This window comes from Canis lupus, chromosome 20, assembly GCF_048164855.1.
Source record: "Canis lupus baileyi chromosome 20, mCanLup2.hap1, whole genome shotgun sequence".
NCBI classification, from domain to species: domain Eukaryota; kingdom Metazoa; phylum Chordata; class Mammalia; order Carnivora; family Canidae; genus Canis; species Canis lupus.
In genome coordinates, this window is record NC_132857.1 from 30,806,755 (window position 1) to 30,826,433 (window position 19,679).

Here is a 19,679-nt window from a genome sequence, read left to right on the forward strand (position 1 = left end):
TTCTACAATGTCCCTCTTTTCCTTCTCTGGGCTGCCCTGCCATGGCCTCCCCAGCATGCAGTCCACAGGGTCAGCCTTCCAGTACCTGAAGCGGAGCAGAGAAGGTGTGAACATGGATGGAGGTGGGGAGACAGGGCATATAGAACCACCAGCATAGCAATCCTTGTAACATATAGGAAGCTCAAGTTCAAAGTGATTTTTGCAAATCATGTAGCTCTCCGGTGGCAGAGCTGGGTTTTGAACTAATATGACACATTGACTTTCTGTGCCCACCAGGCCTCCTCCACCTCTATATACCTCTCCCAAAGCTCCTCAGGCTTTCCCACCTAAGCACCCTGAAAGTCTGAGGCAATTGAAAATAAACTCAGGTTGACCATGGGTCCTAATCACAGATAGCCCACTCCAAATGGGAAATATATTTGAAGTCTCGTTTTGTCTTAAATATTGATGAAATTCTGTTAGCTGTGTAAGTGTATGTAGGGGGATATAGGTGTGTGTGTGTGTGTGTGTGTGTGTGTGTGTGTGTGTGTGTGTAAGTTTATTTTAGGTAAGAATCACATTATTAATTTCCTGTTAAATTTTGAGTATATGAAGGCAGGCCATATTCACCTGTTACTTTATACTTTCCAAGACATGTGGACAGAGAGGTGCCCGGTATAAGTTGTCCTTGGTTGATGAAGCACGGTAGCGTTTTCCACCCTTCCATAGCATACAAGACTTTGAAGTATCAAAATGACAGCTACAGAGACTCAGCACTGAAGCTCTGCTCTTGACCCTGGGTGTGAATCCAGAGGTTTACTCAGGATTGATTATTCTTTAAAAGCAATTCTTACAGACCTAGTAACACAGTTTTAAGAGTGAATAGGAAGTAGTGAAGGTAGAGGAAGCAGGAAGAAGCCAGGCCAGAGCAGCCATAGTGGCAAGTATGAGAAATGGCACAAGGCTAGGCTGGCCTTTCCAACTGAAGCAAGGGCTGTGGGACTAGTCCCTTCCTTGGACCAGGACTGAGGTTTATAAAGACCCCATGGAAAGAAATGTTCAAAGTATAAGGCAAGCAGAATAGAGCTCTGTGTCTGAAGGGTCTTGGGTTCATGGCATCTAAGAAACACAAACCATTCCCCCATCCACCATCATCTATTAGGAATATGTTACACATTTGCATTTTAATAGGCATTTTATATGCTTTCTCCTTTGGTCCTCATTATCAATGCTTTTCTTTTAAAAATATTCTAAGTGTACAGATGAACACCAAATCTCAAAGAGATCAAGAAGTAACTTGCAAGGTCAAACAGTTTTAAATTAGATGACTCTGAGTCCCAAGCCCACACTGGATTACACTAGCCCTGTGCTGCCTAGATTCAATCCCTAGCCCCAGAGACAAGACCCAGGTGGGATGTGCCACCATGATGGAGAAGACCACGGGCCATCCTAGAGTTGGTGTCAGAAGTTCATGGCAAGTTGGGGCTTGCATCTCAACATAGTGAGAATAGTGAGCAGCAGTGGCCAGTACCATATTCTGTGATATTGCCATACAACCGTGTCATCTTTTAGTTAAGATCAAGGATTTCAATCACACAGACCTGGGCTCACGCCCAGTCTTGATAAACAGACATGCCAAAGGAACTTTGCCAAGTTACTAAACTTCTCTAAACAACTGTTTTCCCATCTGTAAAAAGGAACCGACAGTTTTCTTTTTTATGTAATGGTTGTGAGGAGCCAGTGAAATCATGCATGGAAAACATTTTGTCCAGCACCTGGAACCAAGTTTCCAGACACTAAAGCCTTGTAGCATACACACACTTGTTAACTTGTTAACAGGAGTTACTGTTATCTATGTCTGTATCAAGAAGTTTTGATGGACTTGTATTTAGGAGAACCAAAGAGGAATTCCAGTTTGGAAGAGATTAGGAATTCCCAAATAACAGTGGGCAGAAGCACTTCCTCAAGGAGAGGAAATGTGGCCAAATCCCTGGGATTGGGGACCAGAACAGAAGAAAATAGGCTGGCTGGATGCTGGGTACTACCCTGTGTGGGCTTGCCCACCACTTCCAACCTCTTATTTTTCAGGTTCTCAGCCTTGGCTATTCATTGTAGGGCCTCATGCTGGGGCCTCAGCCATGAGATTCTGTGTTTTAATTGGTCTTCATGTAATTAAATGCCCAGGTCAGCCTGAGCGTCAGGAGCTGTTGAAACTGCTGATGGTGATTCAACTAAGCATCTGCTTAGGTATCAGATGAGCATGTCTGCCTCGTCCTTCTCAACCACTCAGGATATCTGTTCTGAAATCACACTGAACGTGCCCACTTTTCTTCCAGTCTTGCACTTATTCCTGGGCTCTCCATGGTATCAGACCTTTTGCACTTACTCCTAGCCCATATTCCTGGGCTCTCCATGGTATCAGACCTTTTAGTACACTTCTCTCTTATCATGCTTTCTAGTTTGTAATAGAAAGTGACTGTCCCAGCTTAGGTACTTATGTGGCCATATTTGATTTGACTCCTGGTCTCTATCTGCTCTGGGCATCTCTGATCATCGAGTAGGAGCAGACCTCATACTCTATATCCATGCAGACCTGTTCTGTTCATTAATGGATACTCTAAGACCCTAAAAGTCACAAATGGGGTTCTCATTACTTTTTTAGTCCCAACCCTGAATTAAGGCAGTAAGGACAGTCTCAAGGCATGTGGGGACACAAGATAATTTGGAAAGTTAAATTGGAAAATATTTGATTGAGTACACTCAAATGACAAAACCATGGAATTTTTCATGGTGAATATGATGACCGTGTGCATTGAACAGTTAATTGTGATTCCTTCCTCTAAGCCCTACCATCTTGGCTGGATTCAACTTTGCCTTGGAGGAGCAATTCTTCAGCAAAAATGAGTTAAGATACTATTTTCACTTTCTTGTATGTATATATTGCTCCAGACCCTAGCAGTCCATAATATTAGGGCTGAAGAGTGAAAACACCTTCAAGAAACATAGTGTTTTTTATATACTGAGTGCTCAGTAAACATATCACTGCTACTGGTTACTGAGCTACCCAATCACTTGGATGGATGGATGGATGGTGGAGCATTTCTTTTTTCTTCTTCTTCTTCTTTTTCTTTCTTCTTTCTTTCTTTCTTTCTTTCTTTCTTTCTTTCTTTCTTTCTTTCTCTTTCTTTCTTTCTTTCTTTCTTCTTCCTTTCTTTTTCTTTCTTCTTTCTTCTTTCTTTCGCATTCCTAATATTATTGTGTAAGCCAGATCTTGTGTGCATGACCTTCTGAAGAGAGAAAGTGTGTTGAAGTAGAAGCAAAAACAAAACACCACTGTCAACTGCAACACCATAAACTCTCCCTCAAGACCGATCAACTTTTTCAGACCAGGAAAAGTATGACTCCCCCGGGGATAAGTGTTACCTGAAATACTTTGGATTCTGTTGCCCTGAACATCATCACATTTTTTTTTTTCTTTTTAGCCATCACCCTCCTGTAAAGGCAGAGATAGTAGAGATTAGGGGAGAAGGAAGGAACAGATCATTTCATTAGAATTTAAAAACATCCTCTATGCTTTCTGTTTAATGTGATTTACCAGGTCTTGTGCTTTACCAGGGAGCAAGGTCTCAAATGGTTTTGCATTAGTCTTCCTTCTTGTTATCAACTATACAGACTTGACTGGAGGGGTAGCAGAAAAGGTGATCATTTTCCTACAGCAAACACTCAACCACTCCAAGCCATCCAAATGCAAAGAGAGTTTTGAATGTGACCTTATGGGAAATGAAGAAAAGTCAGCTTAACATCAACTGAAATGCCTTGTTCCTTTCCTCCAGCCCTTTTGTTTATTTCCTTTCCCCTTTGGAACTTTCTGTAAGTCACTGTGGCAATTCCTTGTGCAGTTTCATGACTTTTGCTTAGAATCTATGCAATGAAAGGCCACTTCTGTAATTTAAAAACAAAACCAAATTGCTTTGTGGGTCACAGAGATCCCTCTGGAACAGAGAGCCTGAACTGGTGTGGACCTGCAGGACTGACCTTTGCTCAGCAAAGAGAAGGCAGCCCCCTTTCAGGAGTGATGAATACCACGGTGGCTCCCAGATGGGATTTCCATACTTCTGCTTCCATACTTCAGAGAACTGGCTTCCTTCTTGGCTAAGCTACAGCAGCTCTCATAGTGACAAATGGACAAGAGAAGAAGGCTCACCACACTCTGAGAACATGCTTTGAATATACCAGCTCACTCTTGTGACCCAGGGTCTCTGTGCCAGCTCTTCCTCTCCCCAGAATACTGCCCTCCAGGCTGTATTCTGTTGCTGCGTTCTAGCACAGAGGCCTCCTTGTAAATGCCTTCTCTTCCACCTAATTTAAATTTCTTACTTTAAGACCCAATATTCTCTAATACACACCCTAAAGTTATACTCGTCCTAACAGCACTACACAAAGTTACCTGTCATTGTATATTAGTTTCCTTGTTGATTGTCATTTACTTTCCACTCAAATATCAGGTCACTGAGAGTGGAGACAGGGACATCTTTGCAGTTCTATTTCCAGCACCTAGAACAGGGCCTGACACGGAGTAATTACCTTCCAAGAGTGAACCAGAGTAGGTAGTTGGGAAGAGTAGAGACAGTGTGATTAGTTGGGGGGTGGAAAAACCTCAGTTTGAATCCAAATTCACATGATAGCTGTTTGATCTTGAGTAGAATATTTAAATTCTCTGGACTTCAGGGCTTCCATCTGGGAAAAGATCACTTGCTTCTGGGGTCTGGAACTTCTGTAGAAGGGAATAGAATCACCAGAGCAATGTTTGTGACTAATCTTCTCTTCTGGCTTCTGTGTATCTACAGGCTTATAGATTGCTACTGAATTCAGAAGATGTATTATCACAAAGCCAGCTGGTGCCTTGGTGTTGAAAATTAGATGATTATATACAAAGTCATTCTAACAGAATACCTGATGAGTTGGCACTTAATGGTTATTATTTTCTTTATTACATAAAATGTACCATTTTCCTGACTTGTTCTAGACAACACAGACAACCAACCAACAGCTAAATAAGAACTGCTATTTTTATACTTTGGAGGACATGGTAAAGAGTAAAGGGAATCCAGATGAAAAAGGTGGAAAATAAACCCTGATATTATAGGGAGTGGCAGGAAGACAATGGACAAGGGAGAGAAGCTGTGCAGTCAGATTTCTTGGAGAAAACAATGGTAATAAAAATAAACTGTGTCCATTGCAAACTGTAACCCAGCATATGCCAAAACTCCACCATTTTCACTGTACCAATATCACACTGGAAAATTATATATGTTATGATTAGAAAGAACTTCATGAGATCATCTAGCCCAAGCTCTATAAAGACAGCATTGAAGCTAAAGAAAAATAGAATTTAGTCACAGACTACAGCTGAATCCTTGATGTGCTACTAACTGCCTTGATCACTTTGGACTAGCTACTCAACTTATCTGAATCCCAGTTTTATCATCTTCAAATTATTGATAATAACACCTAAGTTAAGGACTAATGTCAAGATTAAATGAGATATTTTGGGAAAATACACGTAGCACAAGGTCTCCCTTCTTTTCCTTGTCTGTCAGTCAGAAAGTCAATGAAAGTTTATTAAGTTCTCAGGATTTGACAAGACAATGAAAGATAATGAAAATATAAAGAGTCTAGTTGTTAGATAAATAGACTAGTCTATTTTGCAATAATGTTCTGTAAGATCCTTGAAAAAGTGGGGCATTGATGATGATTTGTTATTTTGCAATAAGGATCTGTAAGATCCTTACAATAAGGATCCTACAGATCCTACAGATCCTTATTGCAAAATAACAAATCATCATCAAAATGTAACCAGATACCAATACAGATTAAGAATACAGGTGTCAAACAGAGAAATGTGCCCCAGAAGCAAAGTTGAGTCTGTTTAGGTTTTCCTGTAACTGTGTGATTCTTCAAATATAGGAAATTGGGTATAACAGATAATTCACACCAACATGTTTGGAGTCCACCTAGGATTGGATATGCCATCATGCTTATAACAGTAAGAATACCTTGTCTAATATTGAGGGTAAAGGTTTACCCTTGTTTTCTATAGTCAGGACAATCTATGAATAGTGGCACCTTCAAGTGAAGAATTTTAAATACTGAAAGAGAAAACAGTGAGAAATACAGGGTATTTCTGCTCAGTTTACCATCATCTGATTAAATTCTATTCTGCCAAAGAAAATTTATTGCAGTTTCCTAGATGCTTTTAGACTATAGATTCACTGTTTCATAACCTCTGAGGAGATCTTCCCAATCTTATCTTATTTCTGGGATCTTTAATATCCAGGATCTAGTAGTTCTAATTTATATTCTTGGCCTCAAGAAAAAACTAGCTACAATTTTTTTTTCATTCTCAAATTCCTTTCTCTCTATGTTAGTACAGTGATGTGAATGAACATGTCTAGGAGGCACTTGATTCTTCAACTTGGGAACCTTGTGTGAAGGACCTTCAAAACAATATGTTGCCCAGGTACAAGGAAAATACATTTCATAGACTTTATGCTGGATTGGATAATGTTTTCCCCAAAAATCACTTCCACTGTGAATCTCAGAATGTAAACTTATTTGGAATCTTTGAAGATGTAGTTAAGTTAAAGTGAGGTCATACTGGATTAGAGTGGGCCCTAATACAATGACTTACAAGAAGGAAAAGCAGAGGCATATAAACTTAGAGGAGTATACCATGTGAGTTGGAGATAGAGATTGGATTAATGTGTTTACAAGTTAAATAAAAGCAAAGATTGCAGAAACAACCAGAGAAGCTAGCAAAAACAATGAAGGATTCTTTCCAAAAGCCTACAGAGGAAGCACAGCTCTGTCAATATTATGATTTTGGACTTTGAGGCTCCAGAATTGTGAAAGAATTAGTTACTGCGCCTCTAAGCCATAAAGTGTATGGTACTTTGCTAGAGTAGCCACAGAAAACTAGCAGTTATCTGTAGGAGGAGAGGGAGTAATATATAGACAACTAGGCTTTGAAGGGTGGTGATGCTTTTGCTAATACATTTTTAAAGGATTTTATTTATTTTGAGAAAAAGAGAGAGAGGAACATGCAACTGGGAGGAGAGGTAGGGGCAGAGGGAGAGAGATAATCTCAAGCAGACTCCCCACTGAGCATGGAGCTCAACCTCACAACTCTGAGATCATGACCTGAGCTGAAATCAAGAGTTGATGCTTAACCAACTGAGCCACCCATGCTCCACTTTTGTTAAAACTTTTTATTTCAGGGGACAAAATAGCATAGAAACATAGAAGAAGGGACCCCGGGTGGCTCAGTGGTTGAGCGTCTGCCTTTGGCTCAGGGCATGATCCCAGTGTACTGAGATCAAGTACCATATCAGGCTTTCTGCATGGAGCCTGCTTCTCCCTCTGCCTGTGTCTCTGCCTCTCTCCATGTCTCTCATGTATAAAGAAATAAATAAAATCTTAAAAAAAGAAACATAGAAGAAGATGGCTAAAATTTAACAGTACACAGTCATGAATACTAACAACATAAATTAAATATCATATAATGGAAACTCAGGGACTTAGATAACACCCCCCATCATTCATGGGAGTACATTGCATTGTGTATCTGTTTTTCTCTGTATAGTGACTTTACTCCATCACTTTTCTCTGTAGACCAGCTTTCTTTGCTTACATATGTGTCTACTGCCAGTGACTTCAGTATGGTCTGCCTCTTGCCTTCCATGGCCACTGACTCTTGCAAAACACACACACACACATACTCACACACACACACACACACACACACATACTCACAGACACACACACATACTCACACACACACACATACTGTTTGATCATCATTATATTACCAGTTATGCATAAGTCATTGTACCAGTTCCAGATTCTTAAATTGTGATCTGATTAGTTCCTCTCCAGTCAGCTCACCATCTAAACCCATTAAGTTGTGGTGATGGATCATGGGTGTATGTCTTTAGGGAAATTTTAAGGAAGAGGCCCTGAGAAGTTATGGAAGTGAGGAGATGATAACCGATATGCCTGCTATAGGCAAAACTGGCAATATTGTTTCTGACATCTCAAGAGCAAGAGATAAACGAGCTGTCATAAGCAACTTAGACCTGATAAGGGATTTTGTTTTAGAGAGGACAGCACTGGAATATTGAGCTCCAACATTTCTTAGAAGAAAGTTCTTAAAAAACTATCTCCCTCTCTATGGTATAATTTTATATTCACTGAGCCCTGCACAGGAGCCACATACACCTTCATCAATAAATAGAAACATTGACACACTGATGATATATTAATAACTTGACACTTCCGTCCTATTTTCAGTAGACACAAAAGAAGCCCAGTTTCCAGTCAATAAGAACAAGGGCAAGATTCTAAGTTATAAATAATTTAACAAGGTGCTAGCTCCTGTCAAGGCAGGTATATTGGTTTCATTCTAAATGAACTAAAAACTTATTGAAATACTGAGTTCAACTCTTTCAGCAAATTTCTCATGTCCCTCGCAATACATCCACATGTAACTACAAATGCCTGAAATTTCTTAACTCAGTATTTCTCAAATTTGCCTGTTCAATAGACTTACTGAGGGAGCTTTAAAAATATTTATGCCCAGATTTTATTCTTAGAGACTCTGATATAATTGCTGGGCACTGGTGTTTTTAAAAGCTCCAATGCGTGGGGCTTCCGGCGGGGGTGGGGGGGGGCAGACAAACTGCTATAACTATGGAATTTTACCAGAAGTAGGCCCTTCATCTGCCCATGCAGAAATATTATTTGAACTGAAATGTGGGTTCTTACATGGATGAATGACTGAACAAGAGAGGGTTTACCTTTCAGTCAAGTTTGTTGTTATCAGTTGAGACAGCCTGTCCCAAAATCCAATACTGAGTCCATGTATAATTCTAGAACCTTCTACTTTCCATTCAATCCTTCATCTTTCAGAAGATTCCTTGGATGGAGACAGAGTGGAGCTGGGAGAAAGAATATAAAATGGTACAAGGAAATGCACACACGTGATTCGTATGAAAGGAGTTTCTGCAGAGAGAGAAGAGAGCAGATAAGCACCTCATTTCACCCAAAAGCTGAGCTGAGCTGCAGCTGGCAAGCTGAGAATAGACTGACTTTATTCTTGTCCAATCTCATTTAGTAGAGACAGTCCCATACTGCTGGAATCAGAGGGTAATGGCAACATTTGTAATCCCCCTCTGGGTCTCTGGAATTCTGCAGGCCATGTAAAGCTTGCTTTATGTACTGCGCAGAAAGCAAGACTAATCCAGCTCCCCAGGACTGACTTAAATGATACATTCATTGCTGGTAGATCACTCCTTAAAACAATAAGATACCATTTACCACAGACCAACCACTAAAAAGAAATGAAGCCTTTTATCTTCCTCCTACAATGAATATAGACAGGAGGGCAGAGTGTTCCGTAGAGAAGTTAGGGTTGGGTAGTGATTTCCTGAAGCACATTATTTAGGATCTGTCTTCATAAAATGCCAGCTTTTTGGTAATTCAAGTCTGGGAAGAACTGACATTTCTAAAGATTTCTGTAGAATAAAATAAAGATTTCTTAAAATAAAGAACAGAAAAACAAAAGCACTACAATTCCATTTTCCCTACAGGGTCTTAGTCTTTACATTCTTTTGCTCTTACATGATCTAACTTTACTTTCCATGGGAATCCTAAGAATAATAGCAGCCCTTTTCTCTGAGAAGGGTTAACAGATACTGCATTCTAAAATCATGAAAGAAAGTATGTTGTTCTTCTACAATTAAGACTTTGTTCTTAATCTTTGCACATATGAAGTGACTGGCTGATTACTTTTATTTCGGGTGCTTGGAGGGGAGAGGGAAAGAGTCTGGGAATGGGTAGTATGTCTCACATGTTATTCATGAAGGACTCAATGCATGCATTTTGGGAAGGAGTAGAGAAGAAAGGAAGAAGAAAGAGAAAGGAGAAAGCAAAAGAAAGTGAGAGGAAGGAAAAACAGCAAAGAATTTCAGCAACCTGATACTATACAAGGGAAATCGGAGTTCAAACCCAGTCAAAAGTTAAGACAATTAGTGCTAGGTTGGAATAACTGAAGGACAGCTTTCTATCACATCCCAGAGGCCCCCAGGTACTTCATTTTCTCATAGATACCTATCTCAAGCATAATTTTTTCTTAAAACGAGCTGCCAGAAGTAAGTGAGGGCCCCCTGTGTTGAGTGCTGAGTAAGAAGGGACGCTACCTTGTGCATCTCCTAATGGAAATCCCACAACATTCTGTATCTGATAAGAGTATAATATTCCAAAGGGGGAAAACATCAATGCACTGAGTTGATACACTCCTCTTCTGTGTTCACTGCCATAACCAGTTCTAATTGGATTGAAAACCAAACTTCTTCAGACTCCTCAATATGAATACCAAGCCAAAATGGAATATATCATATATGATTTATATACTCATATCTCATCATGTCCTCAAAGAATTTGAGGACTCTAAAATTGTTTACAAAGGTCCATATAAGGTGTACATATTTGAAATTAAAACCATGGATAGAACACTTTTAGGAGAAAGGAAGACGTTTCCAACTATTTTTACACATACATATAGTTCATCTTATTACACATGTATAAATGATTGCATATACTTGGGATTAAAAATAGACACATAGAGTTTCAATCCTGAAATATGAGAGAAGCTGAAATTTACTGAGACACTAGTTCATAAGAAGATAAAAAGTTAAATCTGAAAACCCTACTTATTACTAACAAGAGATTCAAATTGGAAGCCAGTGCCTTAATTGATTTAGTAGCCTATATCACGTTTGTTATAAAAGAAAATAAGAGCTGTAAGCAGATAATTAACACTAAGGGGATTTGAGAGGAAAAAAAATGGAAATATTTTCAGCTCCCAAGAGAAGCCATATATCTATAAATGGGTACATGGGAAATATATATTTTCCTCAAAACACATCTGTTTTATGCAAAGAAAATTGCCAGCACACTTATATTTCCATAAATAAAATGTAAACTGCAATATTTTACACTTAGGATGACACAAAAGAGCCATCTTAAATTATTCCATGGATGGGGGATAAATTGCTAGTTTTAAAGGATCATTTCTCCCTAATTCCAGAGAAATTATGTCTGATTCAGGGACAGTACAATAAAGAGAGGCAAAGTTGAAAGATAAAGGCTTCAATACTACATCCTATAAAAATCTTGGCACCTTGATGGAGAGCACAAGTTTGCCACCCAACGATCCTCTACTAATTGACTGAGAGTCGTTATCAAACCCCTCTTCCTTTAGAGTGGCTTCAGTCACACACACACACATGCATGCGTACATGATTATACAAGCCCTGTGTATATGAAGCAGAGATTCCACTCTGTTTCAGACCGTAAGTCATTACACAAATAAGAGTAAAACCTTTATGCACTGCTTCTGAAAATTTGTTGACACCCCTCCCCCACCTTAATTATTTAATGTATTTGATTTCAAGCTATTAAAAAACTTTGGTGACTGATGATCTTTACTTGGAGTCATCATTTAACTGCAACTGATTCTTATCGTGAAATGGGACTTTTGGTCACAGAGTTGCTGTCAAAATCATGAGTTGCTACAGGGACATGAGATGATAACATGCAAGAACTGTGGAATTGCTGTGGTCTCCACAAGCCCTACATGGAGTTTTGTTTTCAGACTTGACCAGAGTAGGAAATGCTTGCACATAAAGACTATAAAAATCCCCTTCTTTTGCTGCAATGAGTCAGAAAAGACATAATCACATAAAAGGGATGCTCAGGTTGGGCTAAACCAAAGTTCGGTGGAATCTTATTGGCAGAAACCACTTACCATAGAAGTTACCACAAAAATCAAGAATGATTGATCAAGCAATCATAAGATGCTTAATACAAGAGTGAAGACGTGTGTTGCCATCAATTCTGAATCTACAGTGAAACCAGGTAAATACATGAAAAATTAGAAAAGAGGATTAAAAGACCCTAGCATGGAACACTTAAATGGGATCACTTGCTGCTGTTTCTTAAGGAGGAGGCACTAAAAGTTCATATCAGAACTATGTCCCTATGTTTATTGGTGTTTAGTAATAAACCATGCTTATTGATGTTCCTATGTTTATTGATGCCTAATAAGCTATGTTTATTGATGACATCCTTGCATTATTTATTCTAAAATGTGAATTCAGAGATTACCAATAAAATCTATTTTTTTAATGTACTGAGTTTTCCAACACAGTTAGAGATGGGTACTTGGACTTGGTAGGTCACTTCTGATTGATTACCAGAGTAAATGTTCTACTCCCCAGAGTGGATAAAACAAGTAATCAGTATCAATTACTCACTTCTACTTTAGCAAGAATTATTCCTATCATAGTATATGAAATATTTCCATGCTTCTCTATAATGAATTGTCTAATGTCTATGTTATACCTACTTGAAAACAATAATAATAACAAACAAAAACAAAAACAAAACCTCAGACAAAACCATCTCCTACCAAGTTGATGTCCTTAGACCAAGATAGATAATTGACCAAAGTGCTCTAGAAGTGTAGTGATAGATTTGTGTTCATTTTTCTTTTCACTTTGTGATCTTGAGAAAGCTATTTAAACTGTAAGCCTCTGCTTCTCTGCATATAAAGAAGCATTATTACAGACCTGGAGAAGTTGCTGGAAGGATTAAAGGAATCACAATACTATCTTACCTCACTGTTAATTTTGTCTTATGACCATTCTTTGTGAGGCAGATGACCTCTGAAACAGAAAGGAAACTCAAATGCTGACAACACCAGTACCTTGAGTTTGAAATTTCTCTTCTATTTCTGATTTTGTAAGTCTTGCCTATTATCTGGAAATCTGATCTATCACACAAAATGATTTACCTGTTGGTTGTTGGTTCTTCCTCCAATGACACTATTTAAAGTATAACCCTTGCCTAGACAGCCCTCTTGCAGTACCTTGACCACAATGATGGTCTGTGTGAGATCTGGGGGACCTCATGTCTTCTCTGGATGCAGTCTCCTCACATGTCATAGAAGGAGATTTTGGTTTTTTTTTTCTTCTTTTTTTCACTTTTTGTTTTATTTTAACTTAAATTTTGTTAATTAACGTTTTAGTGTAATATTAGTTTCTGGAGTAGAATTCAGTGATTCATCGCCTACAGACAACACCCAGTGCTCATCACAACAAATACCAGAAAGAGATTTTAGAGTCCACATTTCTTTCTAAGAATTGAGCACAGAGCATTATAAAATGACTTGCAGGATTGGAGGGAAATGTACTATGCAGATTAATGTTATTCATCAAAACTGTAATGTGTTTACTTTTTACCCAATGAAAGATGAAAAAATATCCTCTTATTCTAGTGTGAATCGAAAATGGTTCCAATTTTTCACCCTAGTATGGCTATTGATAATCACAGCTAATTATCATACTGTAATTCTTTGTTACAATATGTACTTAAAATAATTTTAAGTAATGTATAAGAAGAGTCAATGCCTTATCTAATATAATCTGCACAGTATCCTGCATACATGATTACCTATTCCAGCGTTGTTGAATAAAGCTCAAAAGTTTGATGCCATCACCTTATGTTAACATTATCCTATTTACCTCCAAGTTATAAAGGAGTATATCACTTTGATTGACTAGTTTTCTTTATTTAAAAAAACAGGCTAGGGGGATCCCTGGGTGGCTCAGCAGTTTAGCGCCTGCCTTCCACCCAGGGCATGATCCTGGGGACCCGGAATCAAGTCCCACATTGGGCTCCCTGCATGGAGCTTGTTTCTCCCTCTGCCTGTGTCTCTGCTTCTTTCTCTCTTTCTCTGTGTCTCTCATGAATAAATAAATAAAATCTTAAAAAAAAAAAAACAAAAAAAACAGGCTACTCTAGATGAGTCCTAATTGTCCTCAGGTGAACATGCAAACAGAACAACAACAACAACAACAAAATTGCACAGAAATGAGAAAAAGTTTGTTGTTGGAAACCTGTGTGCATATAATTTTTTGAAATTTCTGAGCAGCAAATGTGAATTTCCAAGATAACTAGTCATAAAGCAGCATCCATCAGCCAAAAATTGCCATTAAATACTTTGCAATGGCTTATTCCCTGTAACATTTGTGTTAATGTTGAGGCAAAAAGCTTCATTGACAGATGAGAACATATTATTCAGAAGTCTCTCACATTTTATTAGCTAACATCCTTGGATGAGAGTCAAGGCTAACCATTCTTTTAGTGTAGTCCTGATATTGTTTTGAGGTAATCCAGGTTTCCAGGACACTATACTGATTAGGCATCTGCTGTAGCCAGAATTATATTTAGTGAAGACAGGAGTTCTAAGAGTCATGGGACAGGGCTGTAATATCATTTTGGGGCAAGGTTCATGGCCTGTATGAAAAGAACTTTGGGACTAGGACCCTAATTAAAAGAAACTCTGGAATAGCTGCCTTTTGCTGAAAGAGGGACTGAAACACATCATCCATAGGCCTGAGGAAATGCCAAGTAAAAATTCACACCTCATGTGAGATAAAGAGACACAAGTCTACGCACCCATGAATAGAGAGGCAGCATTTACACACCACATATGGAATATGAATCTCCAAACTAAGAATTTAACACAAAACTGGTCTATGAGCACTGTACCTAATTCTCTAAGGACACCTTACATAAACCCAGAATAAAGTTATGTTTCAGAAAAAGTAATCCTCAAGTTTATTGGGTCAGCAAAGAAAACCTGCAAATGACACAGGTCATGGTAGAAAGTAAAACAAAAGAGTCAGAAGAATTAAAGTTCCAAGAATCTGAGATAAGACAATTGAAAAGACACTATAAATATCTTTGAAATTATTAAGGGCCGAAAGTAGGAATGCAAATCAATAGTAAAATAAAATAAAAAGGTACTATAAAAATAAAATAGAGCAACTTCTAACGTGCTAACAGGAACTGTTAAGAAAAAATATATAATCATTTCCATTAAAAAACTTAGTAAGTTTCACAGTAGCCTCAGCTGATCTGTATGAGAAAAGTCTTTGAAATGGAGTACTGAGGGATGGAGATGAAAAAAGTAAATAAATAAATGACCAGTAAGGATATCAGGTTAATAAAATACTAGGATCCATCAAATACCCAGAAGGAGATAGAGAAGCAAATTAAGAAAATGAAGAGAAGGAAACAATGCAGTATAAAAGATAATGGTTGAGAATACTTGAGTTTCAATGAACTACATGAAGCCTTGGATTGTAGAAGCATGCCAAGTGCTGGGCAGGATTAATAAAATTAAAGGCATACTCAGAGGTTCTTAGTAAAATAATAAAATATTGTTGGAATAAGAGTTAAAAAAAAACACAAACAACATAAAAATGGAATAATTTTATTCTTACTGTGCTGATGGAAAATAAATGTCAATCTAGAATTCCCTGCACAGCAAACTGTCATTCCAGAATGATGAATTCAAGATATTTTCAGTCAAAAGGAGTTTACAGATCCTCATGGAAACAAGTTCAAGAAAAAGGGATGTTAGAACAAAGAGAAAGGCATAGAAGATGTAATCATGAACAAATGGATAAATAAACCTAAGTGGAAAACTAATTAGACTTCTACTGAAAAACAAAAATAATGACTAATTTTGGATTTTAAAGGAGGTGGAATTGAAGTTTGAGGACACACTGAACAAATAAAATACTGTGTATTTTCTCTGTTGTTGGTAAGGAGGTGATATTAACTCTAAATCTTTTGTGGGTATATGTTATATTTTAGGGAAAACTATACAAATAATGCAAATACCAGAATGGTTTCCAGAGCCAAGGGAAAAGAGAGAATGAAGGAATAAAACAAATCTGATAAGTTTAATGGAAAGATTGAAAGAATAATTAAAAAATAAAATTCACAGTATAATAAAAAACAGTTATATGAGGAACAAATGCCATTTATCAGTATTTATAATAAGTGATAAATAGGTCATATTTACCCTTTAAGTGACAAAAATCCACAGTCTATGTAAAACATACTATTTTCTTTAATTTAGTTACTAAGTTCGTTAGTTGCCTACCAAATAAACATCTGAAACATAATGGCCCATAAAGTCAGATGTAATTAATACTCTCATTCATTCCATATAGTATAATTTCCACAGTTCTGAGGTCCTCATTTCACATATTTATTTTATCTTTATGACCTGTGCTTTGTTATCAAGCATTCATAAATATGCTAATCTTTTACTTTTGATTAATTTTTTAAGGTAGCTACAGATCTACACACACTTGTAAGACAGAGAGATCCTGTACATCGTTTACCAGTTTCCCCCAATAGTAACATGAAAAATATAGCACAATATCAAACGCAGGATGTTGATACTGATACAGTCACCACACTGAATGGTTCATCAGCAGGCAGATTTCTCATGTTGCCCTTTAAAGGCTATGCTCACTTCCCTGTCCCATTCACCACTTACATAAGTTCTGATGACTACTAATCTATTCTCCATTTCTAAAATCTTGATATTGAAAAGATGTTACGGTTGAACTCATAAAGCATGCAATCTTTTGGATCGGTTTTTTCATTCAGCATAATTCTCTGGAAATTCACCCAGGTTGCTCCTTGTATCAATAATCTGTTCCTTCCTATTGCTGAGTAGTATTCCATGGCACAGATGTCCTGCAGCGTGTTGAACTGTTCAAACGTTGAAGGGCATCTAGATTTTTCCAGTTGTTGGGCATTACAAATAAAGCTGCTAGAAACATTTGTGTACAGGTTTTTGAGTGAACATAAATCTACTTTTCTGGGATCAAAGCCTCGAGCTATTACACTGGGTCATATGGAAGCTGCATGTTTGTTTGTTTTGAGGAGGAAGTTGTTTGGGTTTGTTGGTAAGAGACTTCCCATTTGTTATCCATACTGGCTGCACCATTTCACATTCCCCCACAGAGTCTGAGACCAGTTTCTCATCATACAGTATTGTATTCTTGTCCCAACTTTTCACTTCCACCACTTTGAGAGATGTGCAGTGATAGCTCATTGTGGTTGTCATTTGCAGTTCCCTAATGGCTAATGCTGAACACCTTATCATGTATTTATTTGCTCTTATGCGTACATCTTCTTTGGAGAAATGTCTATACAACCCCTATGCCCAATTTTAATTAGGTTGCATGCCTTAATGTAGAATTAGTTGTAAGAGTTTGTTTCTATATTATGGATATTAAGCCTTTAGGACATATATAATTCGCAAATACGTTCATTCTATAGAGCCTTTTAAGTGTTTTGATGTCCTTTGATTTTAAGCTGAAGTCCAATTTATTATTTCTTCTGTTATGGCTCATGTTTACAGTGTCATATCTAAGAATCCATTATCAATACCAAAATCATCATTATTTTCTGTATGTTTTCTTCCAGGAGCTTTATGATTTTAGCTCTCCTATACAGACTGTTAATCTACTTTGAGTTAATTTTTGTATATGGTGTGAGATAGGTGTGACTTTCTTTCCATGTGGAAATCCAGTTGTCCCAGCACCCTTTGTTGAAGAGACGGTTCTTTTCTCCGTGGGATGTATCTGGTGAATTTGGCAAAGATCAAGTAGCCAAAAGTAAACAAAGAAACAAACACCACAGTTGGGGAGCAGTGGTGTGAGCTGTTGCGGGAATATCTAACCGCGCAGCTGCTCGCAGGCCCAGGGCGGTGGTCGGGGCCCGGGCAGTCCCCGCCCGCCGCGCCCCTGCCCCCCGGGGGGGGGGGGTCCTCTGCCTCCGACGTGCGGGAACCTGGAGAGTCGCATCTCCACCTCCGACCCGGGCTCTGCGGGCCTCAGGCCCGAGTTGCTGGCCCCCTGGTGCGGACACTGCAAGAGGCTTGCCCCTGAGTACGCAGCCGCAGCAACCACATTAAAAGGAATAGTCCCGTTAGCAAAGGTTGGTTGTGCTGCCAACACAGCACCGGTAATAGCTGCTGGAGTCCGTGTATCCACCCCTGAGGATGCTGAGAGACGGTGAAGGAGCTGGTGCTCATGATGGGCCTAGGACTGCCCATGGACTTGTCAGCCATCTGCAGAAGCAGGCAGGACCGGCCCCAGTTCCTCCAGGACCGAGGAAGAATTTGAGAAGTCCATTAGTGATAAAGATGCTTCTGTGGTGGGTCTTTTCCAAGATTTATTTAGTGAAGCTCATTCTAAGTTCCTAAAAGCAGCCAGTAACTTGCGAGATAACTACCTATTTGCACACACTAATGTGGAGTCTCTGGTGAACAAATGTGATGATGAGGGAGAGGGTATCACCTTGTTTCCTCCTTCACATCTGAGGAACGAGTTTGAGGATGAGTCTGTGGCATAGAGAGAACAGAAGATGACCAGTGGCAAGATTAAAAAAGCTATCCAAGAGAACATTTTTTGGGATCTTCCCTCACATGACAGAAGACCATAAAGATTTGATACAGGTGTGGCTTACTATGACGTGGACTGTGCAAAGAAGGCTAAAGGTTCCAACTACTGGAGAAACAGTGATGACGGTGGCAAAACTTTTAACCACGAACTTTCTGATTTTGTCTTGGAAAGCACTGCCGGAGAGATTCCTGTTGTTGCTATCAGAACTGCAAAAGGAGAGAAGTTTGTCATGCAAGAGGAGTTCTCACGTGACGGCAAGGCTCTTGAAAGATTCCTGCAGGATTACTTTGATGGCAGCCTGAAGAGATGTCTGAAGTCTGAGCCCATCCCAGAAAGCAATGATGGGCCAGTCAAGGTAGTGGTAGCAGAGAATTTTGATGAAATAGTGAATAACGAAAATAAAGATGTGCTGATTGAATTTTACGCTCCTTGGTGTGGTCACTGTAAGAATCTGGAGCCTGAGCATAAAGAACTGGGAGAGAAGCTCAGAAAGGACCAAAATATTATCATAGCCAAGATGGATAATATCCAACAGCCAATGATGTGCCTTCTGCATATGAAGTCAGTGGTTTTCCTACAATCTGCTTCTCTCCAGCCAACAAGAAGCTAAATCCAAAGAAATATGAAGGTGGCCGTGAATTAAGTGACTTTATTAGCTAGCTACAATGAGAGGCAACAAACCCCCCTGTAACTCAAGAAGAAAAAGCCAAGAAGAAGAAGGCACAGGAGGATCTCTAAAGCAGCAGCCAAACCTGCCACTTTGTAAAAGGACTCTTCCATCAGAGATGGGAAGACCGTTGGGGAGGACTGGGACCCATGTGGGATTACTACTCTCAGGGCAGAGAGGACACAACAGATATAATCTGAATCCCGTTTAATTTTCTCTAAACTGTTTCTTAGCTGCACTGTTTATGGAAATATCAGGACCAGTTGATGTTTGTGGTTTTGAGAAAAATTATTTGTGTTGGGGGGAACGTTGTGGGGGTGGGGAGACTGAGTTGAGGGGTTATTTTCTAATTCTTTTGTACATTTGGGACAGTGACAATAAATGAGCCCCCTTTAAAAAAAATAGACTCAGGGTTATTTTAAAAAATTGAAGACAGAATTACCATTATGATCAAACAAATCCACTTCTGAGTATATACTTCAAGAATTGAAAGCAGGGACTAAAAAATTTATTGGTACAACCATGTTCATAACTGCATTATTCACAATAGTCAAAAGTTGGAAGATACTCAAGGGTCCATTGACAAATAAACAAAATGTGGCATATACATAAAATGAAAATTATTAGGCCTTATA

The 19,679-nt window shown here is 38.7% G+C and overlaps 1 pseudogene; it reads left to right on the forward strand.

The window, feature by feature from the left end:
• Positions 1–55: 55 nt before the first annotated feature.
• LOC140612010 (protein disulfide-isomerase A3-like) lies at positions 56–19,319 on the forward strand (annotated as a pseudogene).
• Positions 19,320–19,679: the final 360 nt, after the last annotated feature.